General features: G+C 47.1%; 1 protein-coding gene across 2 annotated transcripts in view; it reads right to left on the bottom strand.

Annotated features, from left to right (window-relative positions):
- The window catches only part of PDZD2 (PDZ domain containing 2), a 301,267-nt gene that overhangs the window by 178,787 nt on the left and 109,617 nt on the right, over positions 1–12,863 (bottom strand). The window lies entirely within an intron of this gene.

Genomic DNA, 12,863 nt, shown 5'->3' with positions numbered 1-12,863 from the left:
TACTGCTTCTACAGAGCTTTTGAACATCACAGGAGCCTCCTGTAAGTGTAATGTATCCCTCCTTATCAGCTTTCTGAGCTCCCTAAAAGGAAACAAACAAAGTGGGAAGTAAAGGAAGTGAGGTAACAGCATACAGTACTGGCAAAAGGGAGATAACCCCTGCTTTTGAGAGAAATGCATCTAGCTGTGCTGTTGAAACACGGAATAATATGGCTGAAAAAGAATTTAGGGAGGCCAAACATAACTGTTCACAATGCTTTAAGTAACGATGCATCAACTCCAACCCCCTTTCACACAGTGAATCACAGACATGTGCTGTATATGGTCTCCACATTGACTTTAATGTGTGTATTCACACATCAGGGGTTTTCCATTGACCGTTGGGTCTGTGGTGACACCTTGGACACATGCACTATTTTTGTCTGTGATTACAGATCCCTCATGCACATTATAGTCTATAAGGCCGTGAAAATCACAGACACAACACGCATGCCATCCATGTTTGGTCTGTGGGTTTCACGGAGGAGATGCTCTGGAAACTAATTTTCAGTCTAGTCCGTAGAATATAGATGACACAAGGAGGGCACAGACACACAGACATCTTCATGGATGAACCACTGACCAATCACCAGTGTGAATTAGGCCTAACTAAGCAGACTGGAAACTTGAATGGAAATCCTTGCAGGAACAGTACTGGAAGCCATACTGGTGGTCACTTATCTTTTCCAGAAAGTGATAATTTACTTTTACGACTTTTCAGAAAGTGCGAAGTTTTTTTTTTACCTTGAAAATTCAGCGAAAATTGCCATTTTCCTCATGAAGAAGTCACACTGCTTTCTTTTATCAGCGCTTGTTAATGGCGCCTTTCATGTGGACGGAGAAGGAATTCAGGACTTTGTCCTTTTCTTGGGAAAATAAAGGAAACTTAAATGTAAAGCTGTTTGTTATTAATACGCCCATGGGAAGCAACTTAAAACACGAGGGAAAAATCCCAAAACCTTTTTCTATTGTGCCCAGGATGCAACGTGTTTGTTTAGAAAGCATCCATGTGTGAACGGAGCCGTTCTCTCCCAGATGCTGCGTATAACGGTCTTGGACGGAGATCTGTCAGGGAAGGAAATAACGACTTTGGAGGGAAATGCAGATAAGATGCAAATGTGACCGATATTAGAGATACATCCCGCCAGGGCCGTTTTTATTGGACCCTGGGCAAGAATTTACTTGGGCCCCCTGGATCCCGCCTTCCCACACCCTAGCATGCAATCACGCCCTCCACCACAACACACAACACCCCCCCCCCCTTCTCCAACCACCCAGCACCCTTACTCACATCAAACAAGTAATATATATAATATGGCTTACAGTGAATTACTGTAAATACTTCCAGTTCTGAAGAGTCCAGCGGGCTCAGGATCAGTGCTCTGGGTAGCTGGGCTCAGGGCTGGAAGTGGGCACCGCTCTGCAGGAAGGAAGGAGATCGGGGCTCACCCTAGCGTTGCAGTGCCTCGGCGTACGCAAAGGGCAGGGTAGGCCGGGAGGAGGAGCAAGCAAGTAAGTCCTTCACTATGCGAGCCACGCCGCTCGCATAGTGAAGGATGGGATCAGGACACGGAGCCGGCAGAGCAGAGGCAAAATATTTTACGACGATGTCATTGAATTTGTGGGCAGTGGCCAGAGGGGCTCAAGAGGCAGCTGCCCCTTTTGCCCCGCGTTAAAGACGGCCCTGCTGATCAGTGCCACTGTGCCATCTCCTTACCCATCACACCACTTCCCGACATCGGTGATCAGTGCCATTGTGCCATCTCCTTACCCATCACATCACTTTCTGACATCGGTGATCAGTGCCATCTCCTTACCCATCAAACACATGCCTGACATTGGTGATCATTGCCACTGTGCCAACTCCTTACCCATCACACCCCTTTGTGCCGTCCACGTCCATTGCCGCAGTCTTAGGGTTCCTTAGTCATATTCCTCCCTGACTTTGCTGATCCTTGTGACCAGTCTTGTATTACTTAGTTCACGTTGTAAGCCCAGTACCACCTCCTCAAATAACTGACCTGTAATTACGCACGGGCTCTGCCCCTATGTATCTGCACCGTCATACAGCGGTGTGCCCTCCCTTGGTGGGGCCATTCAGGGGTCAGGAAGAGTTGGAGGACCTCACTGATCCTCACTTTCCCAGTATTTAGCGACAGGGGGCAATAGCTTTATTGGTCCTAATTCAGTACACATCTGGCGCCGCTTATCTCCAGAAGATCCCCACCTTCCAGAGTGAGGGGCCGAGATTGATTGCAGGCCCCCCTTTGCGGGAAGCTTAATACCTGGGCCTCGATGAGGGCCGCTCAGCCCATGTGGCGCTCGTCATTCTGGTGACGCTGATCTATCAGTGATGGGCACCCCGTGAGGTTAGCCTTGTGCCGCTGCTCTTCTGCGGGTCTTGTGACTTTTCACTATGGCTGCACATTGTAAGAAAGTTATGTTCTCCTCGCTGATTATCAAAGTAGCGTAGCAGGCAGGCCAAAAGGGCAGCAGCGTAACGTCACTCACTGCGTCACGTGCCTACTCCTCTCGCCTTATTAATAAAGCAGGCGGAGCGGGCGCGTGACGAAGTGAGTGACGTTACGCTGCTGTCCGGTCGGCCTGTCTGCTGCGCTACTTTGATAGTTAATACTAGTACTGTACAGTCGTGGCCAAAAGTTTTGAGAATGACACAAATATTAGTCTTCACAAAGTTTGCTGCTAAACTGCTTTTAGATCTTTGTTTCAGTTGTTTCTGTGATGTAGTGAAATATAATTACACGCACTTCATACGTTTCAAAGGCTTTTATCGACAATTACATGACATTTATGCAAAGAGTCAGTATTTGCAGTGTTGGCCCTTCTTTTTCAGGACCTCTGCAATTCGACTGGGCATGCTCTCAATCAACTTCTGGGCCAATTCCTGACTGATCGCAACCCATTCTTTCATAATCACTTCTTGGAGTTTGTCAGAATTAGTGGGTTTTTGTTTGTCCACCCGCCTCTTGAGGATTGAGCACAAGTTCTCAATGGGATTAAGATCTGGGGAGTTTCCAGGCCATGGACCCAAAATGTCAACGTTTTGGTCCTCGAGCCACTTAGTTATCACTTTTGCCTTATGGCACGGTGCTCCATCGTGCTGGAAAATGCATTGTTCTTCACCAAACTGTTGTTGGATTGTTGGAAGAAGTTGCTGTTGGAGGGTGTTTTGGTACCATTCTTTATTCATGGCTGTGTTTTTGGGCAAAATTGTGAGTGAGCCCACTCCCTTGGATGAGAAGCAACCCCACACATGAATGGTCTCAGGATGCTTTACTGTTGGCATGACACAGGACTGATGGTAGCACTCACCTTTTCTTCTCCGGACAAGCCTTTTTCCAGATGCCCCAAACAATCGGAAAGAGGCTTCATCGGAGAATATGACTTTGCCCCAGTCCTCAGCAGTCCATTCACCATACTTTCTGCAGAAGATCAATCTGTCCCTGATGTTTTTTTTTAGAGAAGTGGCTTCTTTGCTGCCCTTCTTGACACCAGGCCATCTTCCAAAAGTCTTGGCCTCACTGTGCGTGCAGATGCGCTCACCCCTGCCTGCTGCCATTCCTGAGCAAGCTCTGCACTGGTGGCACTCCGATCCCACAGCTGAATCCTCTTTAGGAGACGATCCTGGCGCTTGTTGGACTTTCTTGGACGCCCTGAAGCCTTCTTAACAAGAATTGAACCTCTTTCCTTAAAGTTCTTGATGATCCTATAAATTGTTGATTGAGGTGCAATCTTAGTAGCCACAATATCTTTGCCTGTGAAGCCATTTTTATGCCACGCAATGATGGCTGAACGTGTTTCTTTGCAGGTCACCATGGTTAACAATGGAAGAACATTGATTTCAAGCATCACCCTCCTTTTAACATTTCAAGTCTGCTCTTTTAACCCAATCAGCCTGACATAATGATCTCCAGCCTTGTGCTCGTCAACATTCTCACCTGAGTTAACAAGACAATTACTGAAATGATCTCAGCAGGTCCTTTAATGACAGCAATGAAATGCAGTGGAAAGTTTTTTTTGGGATTAAGTTAATTTTCATGGCAAAGAAGGACTATGCAATTCATGTGATCACTCTTCATAACATTCTGGAGTATATGCAAATTGCTATTATAAAAACTTAAGCAGCAACTTTTCCAATTTCCAATATTTATGTAATTCTCAAAACTTTTGGCCACGACTGTACAGTCATTAAATTTGTGGGCAGTGGCCAGCCGGGCTCATGAGGCAGCTGCCTTGGGCCCCCCGGGAGCAACTGGGCCCGGGGCAGCTGCCCCTTTTTGCCCCGTGTTAAAGACGGCCCTGCATCCTGCACTTACGAACCCTGCACTCGTTTTGCATCTTAAAGGCGAGACACATATTAATGCACCCATACAGAAAGGTGAACGTACGTCTGGAGGTGGACTCTCAGCGCGGGTATTGTTCCTGTCACTGTTCACAAGGATCATCCAGGATTAGCCGTGCATGACGATTGTTTTCCTTTGTACCACCATTGATTGACTTCGATCTCGCTTTCCTACACATTGTCTAACCCACGCCTCCCTCTCAGTACACACATAGCACACACTCGATAATAAGGCCTGCTGATGTACATTGAAAAAGTATTCATACCCCTTGAATTTTTCCAAATTTTTTTCACTTTATACCCACAAACCTAAATCTATTTTATTGGGATTTTATGTGATAGCCTAAAAGAAAGTGAAGTGAAAAGAAAATGATACATGGTTTTTAGGATTTTTAATAAATAAAAATCTGGAAAGTGTGGTGTGCATTTGTATTCAGCCCTCTGTGCTCTGATACCCCCTAAATAAAATCCAGTGTGACCAATTGCCTTCAGAAGTCACCTCATTAGTAAATCGAGTCCACCTAATTGTAATTTATTCTCCGTATAACTACAGCTGTTCTGTGAAGGCCTCAGAGGTTTGTTAGAGAACATTAATGAACAGCATCATGAAAACCAAGGAACACAGCAGACAGGTCAGGAATAAAGTTGCGGAGAAGTGTAAAGCAGGGTTGAGTTCAAAAAAATATCCCAAGCTCTAAACATCTCACGGAGCACTGTTCAACCCATCATCCAAAAATGGATGGAGTATGGCATAACTGCAAACCTACCAAGACATGGCCGTCCGCTTAAACTGACAGCCTAGGCAAGGAGATTACTAATTAGAGAACCAGCCAAGAGGCCCATAGTCACTCTGGAGGAGCTGCAGAGATCCACTGCTCAGTTGGGAGAATCTGTCCACAGGACAACTATTAGTCGTGTACTCCACATATCTGGCCTTTATGGAAGAGTGGCAAGAAGAAAGCCATTTTTAAAAGCAAGACTTAAGAAATCCTGTATGCAGCTTCCACAAGCCATGTAGGGGACACAGCAATCACGTGGAAGAAGTTGCTCTGGTCAGATGACACCAAAGATTAACTTTTTGGCCTAAATGCAAAAAGCTATGTGTGGTGGAAAACGAACACTGCACATCACCCTGAACACACCATCCCCACCGTGAAACATGGTGGTGGCGGCATCATGCTGGGGGGAGGCTTTTCTTCAGCAGGGACAGGGAAGCTGGTCAGAGTTGATGGGAAGATGGATGGAGCTAAATACAGGGCAATCATGGAGGAAAACCTAGTAGAGGCTACAAAAGACCTGAGACTGGGGCGGAGGTTCACCTTCCAGCAGGACAACGACCCTAAGCATCCAGCCAGAGCGACAATGGAAGGGTTTTGATCAAAGCATATCCATGTGTTAGAATGGCCCAGTCACAGTCCAGACCTAAATCCCATTGAGAATATGTGACAAATTGCTGTTCACAGACGCTCTCCATCCAATCTGTCTGAGCGCAAGCTCTTCTGCAAAGAAGAATGAGCAAAAATGTCAGCCTCTAGATGTGCAAAGTTGGTAGAGACATCCCCCAAAAGACTTGCAGCTGTAATGGCAGCGAAAGGTGGTCCTGAAAAGTAGGGATCGGCCGATACCGATACCGATAATTTGTGAACTTTCAGGCCGATAGCCGATAATTTATACCGATATTCTGGGAATTTTCATTTTTGAGAAAAAAAAAAATTCCTACACAAATCTGCTGAAAATTAATGTTTATTGTTAATGTGTATTTTTTTGTTTATTGTTAACGTGTATTTTTTTTTATAAGTCTTTTTCATTTATACTTAATATTTTTGTGGGTTTTTTTACAAACTTTTAGCCCCCTTAGGGACTAGAACCCTTGTCCTATTCACCCTGATAGATCTCTATCAGGGTGAATAGGAGCTCACACTGTCCCTGCTGCTCTGTGCTTTGTGCACACAGCAGCAGGGAGCTGAACATGGCAGCCAGGGCTTCAATAGCGTCCTGGCTGCCATGGTAACCGATCGGAGCCCCAGGATTACAAAGCTGGGGCTCCGATCGGAGGAGCAGGGGAGAGGGGATCCTGTGGCCACTGCCACCAATGAGTAATACTGGGGGGGGGGGGGGGGCGCACTGCGCCACCAATGTTTTTACTATTGGCCGGAATTGGAGTGGGGGGCGCACTGCGCCACCAATGATTAATACTGGGGGGCTTGGGGGGGGCGCACTGCGCCACCAATGAAGATAAGTCTCTCATTCATTCATATACAGGAGGCGGGAGCTGGCTGCAGAATCACATAGCCGGCTCCCGACCTCTATGAGCGGTAGCATGCGATCCGCGGCACCTGAGGAGTTAACTACCGCGGACCGCAGCTATTGCTCATAGAGGTCGGGAGCCGGCTATGTGATTCTACAGCCAGCTCCCGCCTCCTGTATATGAATGAATGAAAGACTCATCTTCATTGGTGGCGCACCGGCCACAGCCCCTCCCCTCCTCTTGTCTTCTCTTCTGTCATTGGCGGCAGCGGCAGCAGCAGCACAGGGGGAGGAGACACTGCTTCCTTCTCCCCTGTGCTGCGGAGGGAACACAGAACGCGCTGAGAGCAGCGCGTTCTGTGTTCCCCATACGTTATCGGTATATCGGCAAAATAGATGCCGATACCGATAACGTTCAAAATCCTCAATATCGGCCGATAATATCGGCCAAACCGATAATCGGTCGATCCCTACTGCAAAGTACTGACTACAAATGAACAACACACTTTCCAGATTCTTATTTACAACATTTTTTGAAAACCCTGTATTATTTTCTATTCACCTCACCCATACTTGCTACTTTGTGTTGGTCTATCACGTAAAATCCCAATAAAATACATTTAAAGGGCTTGTCCCTCTAAATATATTTTACAGTTTTTAAACCAGCACCTGGATCTGAATACTAATGTAATTGCATGTAATTAAAATTTTTGTATAGATACTGAGTTATTCAATAACTTATTTCTTTGACCGGTTCATTAAGATGGCCGCACATGCTCAGTTTCATATTTCAACTACCTCCTGAGCTGTGATAGGCAGAGCATGGACACGCCCCCTCAGCTGCAGCAGAAAGGACACTCCCCTTAAGCTGCCAGCTTGATATAAATCAGAGCAATTGGAGCAATGAATGGGGAGATCTCTGGATCCATGTGAGGTACAGGGCTGGTTCTAGCTTTGTTAGAAAGAGATCGTCATGTACTCTATGATGTATGATCTTCATTTTTTACATTATTCATGGGATAACCCCTATAAGTTTGTGGGTGTAATGTGAAAAAATGTGGAAAATTTCAAGAGGTGTGAATACTCTTTCAAGGCACAATTATTTTAATGTGTGTATTCACACATCAGTGCTTTACCATGGACTACGGGTCCATTGGTGACACCACGGAGACATGCCCTATTTTGTCCACGATTACGGATCCCTTACGTACATTATAGTCTACAGACAGACACAATACGATGCCATCCACGTTTGGTTCGTGGTTTTCACAGATCTTGCTAGAAGTCAGTTTTCAGCCTAGTACTGTCCGTGAAACATAGAGGACATAGGGACTGAAAACCACGCAAAAGGTCTGCATGGGATTTAAAGAGGACCCCAAAACACATCCAAAGACCCTTTTAAATCATTATCATACCCCTCACCCTCTCCCTGGGAACCCTGATCTAACATATTAACTCTTTATTTGCATCTGCGGGTTCTAAAAAATAAAACCATCGACGTGACCTAGATCCAGGGCCGTGTCCTCAGTGTAAAGTAGATGAAAGGTCTGGATGTGCGGTGTCAGTCCAGGCTTCCTGCCCAACCAGTTAACACCCAGATCAGACGGCTCCTGGCACGTCCCGCTTCATATTCAGGATACTGTGGAGAACATTTAAGATGTTTTATGCATTTTTATGTTTTATGCATTTTCATGTTTAGGTTTATTCGTAGCTTCCATGCAGCCCCTTTGAAGAAGAGATGTCTTTTATTTTTATTTTTTATTTTTTAAATTAATTAACAATTCTGGAGAATCTATTCTTATACTTCTAGGTTAGGCTGTTCCTCTTTTATTTGTGACAAGTGACAACTTGAGGGCGAGTTCATCAGTGCTGTCAGACTGTGTAGGGACATTTCCGTTTGAATAAAGTGAATGGTAACAGCCAGTTGTCCATTTAACGAACCATTTATAGGAGAAATAACAGAGGAACAGTACAACAGAGTTATAAGGAAAAGATGGTAAAGAAAATTGCGATATTTGTGGGCAATACAAGGCATTACAAAAACAGGCATGTCATGGCAGGAGTGGTGTAAGATCCTCTTCACTACATTATGGCATTGCATTATGAGCAATTGTCCAACACGTAATCATCTCATGCAGCCTGCAGGGAACCAAACAGCATTGGTCCTCAACCTATGCCTCTTTAGTTGGTGCACAACAACACCTTAACATGCTAGGAGTTGTAGTTTTGCAACAGCAGGAGACCACAGGTTGGGGAGCACCGCTCATAACGCAGAGGTTTGCTTTCATGGGTAGTTCCACACATTTACTCCATGTGGTGACCTCTGATATTATAGCATTTACATCCTAATACAGGGATCAGCAACCTCCAGCTGTTGTGAAACTACAACTCCCAGCATGCTCCATTCACGTCTATGAGAGATGTACTCCCATTGGGGGATGTGTAACGGCCCAGAGTGGCAGTACCACCTTTTACGCCTCTCCGTTATCTCATATGGTTAATGTAAAGTCATCTATGCTTTTTTTTCCTGATCCTGCAAAATGTGTGTATTCACTTCCATGTAACTGTTATGTTATATGTAATGTACCTGGTTCACCAGCAGATGGCGGCAGTTATGGCAGAGCTACAGGGACAGAGGATGGAACCTTCTTTCCATTCTCTTCTCTCCCTCTAGGGAGGAGTTTAGTTAGTGAAGGTCAGTCTAGCCTCCCCCTTCTAGAGGAGAGGTCGAGTCTAGAGTACCCCCTCTAAGGGGAAGGAAGCAAGGGAGCTTGTCTCTTCTGGGCCAGCAGAGCACCATCAGCTCTGATGGAAAAAGAGCAAAGAGCCTCAGAGAAGCCAGGAGGAAAGGTTTCCTGGATAAAGATAAAGACAGAGTCAGACTACAGAAAGTTAAGTACAGCAGAAAGGAAAAGTTCCTATTTAATCCTATCAGCACGGCAGATGTAGCAGAGCTGAGTGTTTGCCTGCCAGAATTTCATGCCAAAGCTTGCTGGTGACCAAGATGAGGTTCGACGATTGTTGCCTGATACCAGTTTATTCAAGTAAAGCAGGTGTATCAAGTTCATCACAAGGTCTGGACTCCATTTATTTCTTCACACCACCATTCAACTACCCCTTTTTCTGCAAAGGGTTCCAGTGTATCCAGGTAGGAGCACCGTGACAAGTGCTACACCACTAAGGGACATTAGGCCAACCCTATACCACTCTGGCATTCCTACCCTGGGTACCAACCACCAACACCATCTACTTAGGGGGACTCCTTCCCTCGTTGCTGAAATGCAACTGGCGTCACGACAAAAACTCTATTATAACACCTTTAAGGGACCCCCTGCCGACGCCGTTTCAGATGTATTTTCTCAGTCGCTGACCACTATCCTACTCAACGAGACTTGACAACTACTTCACCCACAGAGGATACATCATTTCCATCCTGGCAGGAAAACTCCCATCATAGACTTGTACAGTTCTTATGACAGGGGCATAACATCAGCCACACAACAGGGCGGAATTACCATCTATGCCAGGGGTACTCAACTGGCGGACCGCGGTCCAAATACGGACCGCGGCCGCCAGTTGTCCGGATCCCGGCCATCGTTCAGAGCGCTCCTCCTCTCCTGCACACTGTACCGTGCAGGAGGAGGAGCTTACCGGCGCACTTCCACCTGTCCCACAGCGCAGTGAGACAGGCCGGCTCCCTCCACATGTAGCGCTCCTCCTCCTGCACACTCTGGCAGCTCTGCTCAATACAGCAGCGGGCACAGGAGGAGTCTCTCCCTCCCCCCTGTGCTGCTGCTGTCCCCGCCGCTGCCAATAAGAAGAGGCAGGAGGAGGAGGGGAGGGGCTGTGGCCACTGCGCCACCAATGATGAAAACTGACCTGTATTACAAATACAGGAGGCGGGTGCCGGAATCAAATAGCCGGCACCCGACCTCTGTGACAGGGAGCTGCGATCAGCTGCAGTTGAGTTAACCCTTCAGGTGCGGTACCTGAGGGGTTAATTGTAGCTGATCGCAGCCCCCTGTCACAAAGGTCGGGTGCCGACTATTTGATTCCGGCACCCGCCTCCTGTATCTGTATAAGAAACGTTGGTGGCACAGTGCGCCCCCCCCCCCCTAGTATAAGAAACATTGGTGGTGCAGTGCGCCCCCCCCCCTAGTATAAGAAACATTGGTGGTGCAGTGCGCCCCCCCCTTCCCCATTATAATAAACATTGGTGGCTCAGTGGGAAGTGCCAATGAGGGTTAAAAATAATAAAAGAAAATTAACTCACCTCCTCCAGTTGATCGCTTAACTGCCGGTCTCCAGTTCTTACTTCTTTCTTCAGGACCTGTGGTGACGTCACTGAGCTCATCACATGGCCCATTACCATGGTGATGGATCATGTGATGAGCTCAGTGATGTCACCACAGGTCCTGAAGAAAGAAGTAAGAACTGGAGACCGGCAGCTAATCGATCAACTGGAGGAGGTGAGTAAATTATTTTTTAACCCTCATTGGCACTGCCCACTGCGCCACCAATGTTTATTATATTGGGGGGCGCACTGCGCCACCAATGTTTATTATTTTGAGGGGGGGCGCACTGCGCCACCAATGTTTATTATATTGGGGGGCACACTGCGCCACCAATGTTTATTATGTTGGGGGGCACACTGCGCCACCAATGTTTATTATGTTGGGGGGCACACTGCGCCACCAATGTTTATTATGTTGGGGGGCACACTGCGCCACCAATGTTTATTATATTGAGGGGGGCGCACTGCGCCACCAATGTTTATTATATTGGGGGGGCACACTGCGCCACCAATGTTTATTATATTGGGGGGCACACTGCGCCACCAATGTTTATTATATTGAGGGGGGGGCGCACTGCGCCACCAATGTTTATTATACTGGGGTGATGGGGGGGCGCACTGCGCCACTAATGTTTATTATATTGGGGGGCGCACTGCGCCACCAATGTTTATTATTTTGAGGGGGGGCGCACTGCGCCACCAATGTTTATTATTTTGAGGGGGGCGCACTGCGCCACCAATGTTTATTATTTTGAGGGGGGGCGCACTGCGCCACCAATGTTTATTATTTTGAGGCGGGGCGCACTGCGCCACCAATGTTTATTATATTGAGGGGGCCGCCAGACGAAAAAGTCGGACATGTAGTACTTTTAGTCTGGCGGCCTCGCACCGTGCTGCGCCGTAACTCTGCCCCCATCCCCATTATAGTCGATGGGCACAGAGCAGCGGCACGGCGAAGTAGTGGCAAGATGGATCTGACCGGGTGAGCAGCCTGTCGGATCCGTCCTGCTGCAAGTGTGAAAGTACCCTTACTAATGAGCGCTTCCATCATGGAACGCCCATTAGTACAGCCTTTACCTCCACCGCTACTTGTGCTAGTAAAAAAAAATATATATATTACGGTACCTCCACCTCCATTTGCTCACGCTGTGGAGAACACTCCCTGCTGACTAGAAGCTCAGGACAGGACCTACAAGACGCCATCACGTTGGAGCACCACTCCTGAGATTGCAGTCAGCAGCGAATGTTCACCGCAGCCAGGTGAATGCTAATATATTTTTTTTTTTTGCAAAAGCAGAGAAGGGGGGCACTAATGGGGGCAATACTCTTACTGGGGGCACTAATGGGGACATTATTCTTACTGGGGCACTAATGTGGCCATTACTAATTCTGGGACTTACCCGGGGCGCTCCACTATAACGTCAGAGCGCCCCACGTGCATGGATCACATGATCGCATGGCATCTTTACTGTTGGCGTTCAGCTCGGACCTTCACCTGACTGCAGACCCTGGTATGTGGACCTTTAATAAAACTAGTTGAGTACCCCTGATCTATGCCATAAACCCAGGACAAACGCATGTCAAAAAAATACTCAAAATGACATCAATAAATCAAGATTCCACATGTAGCAGAGCCGAGTTAGCGCGGTATATTGACACCTGGTTTTGCAGAGGACTGAAGGTAAATCTACTATATATTCTTAACTGTCACCGATCCCCGATTTCCCCATCAGAGGGTAGAGAGGAGGGGCATCCCTTTAGATGGTGGATCATAAGGTTCACCTGTCTGGTGCGATACCGCCAGGTAGTCCTTCTCGGTGAGCAGCGAGATGAAGGCACAGTTCTATAAACTGATTGGGACCTCCAGATTGGGGTGCATGCTCTTGTACCCACCTAATAGCAGTGGACGCCAACATTTGG

The sequence above is a fragment of the Bufo bufo genome, chromosome 2, assembly GCF_905171765.1.
Source record: "Bufo bufo chromosome 2, aBufBuf1.1, whole genome shotgun sequence".
Classification (NCBI taxonomy): domain Eukaryota; kingdom Metazoa; phylum Chordata; class Amphibia; order Anura; family Bufonidae; genus Bufo; species Bufo bufo.
This window is presented reverse-complemented; position numbering and strand designations above follow the sequence as displayed.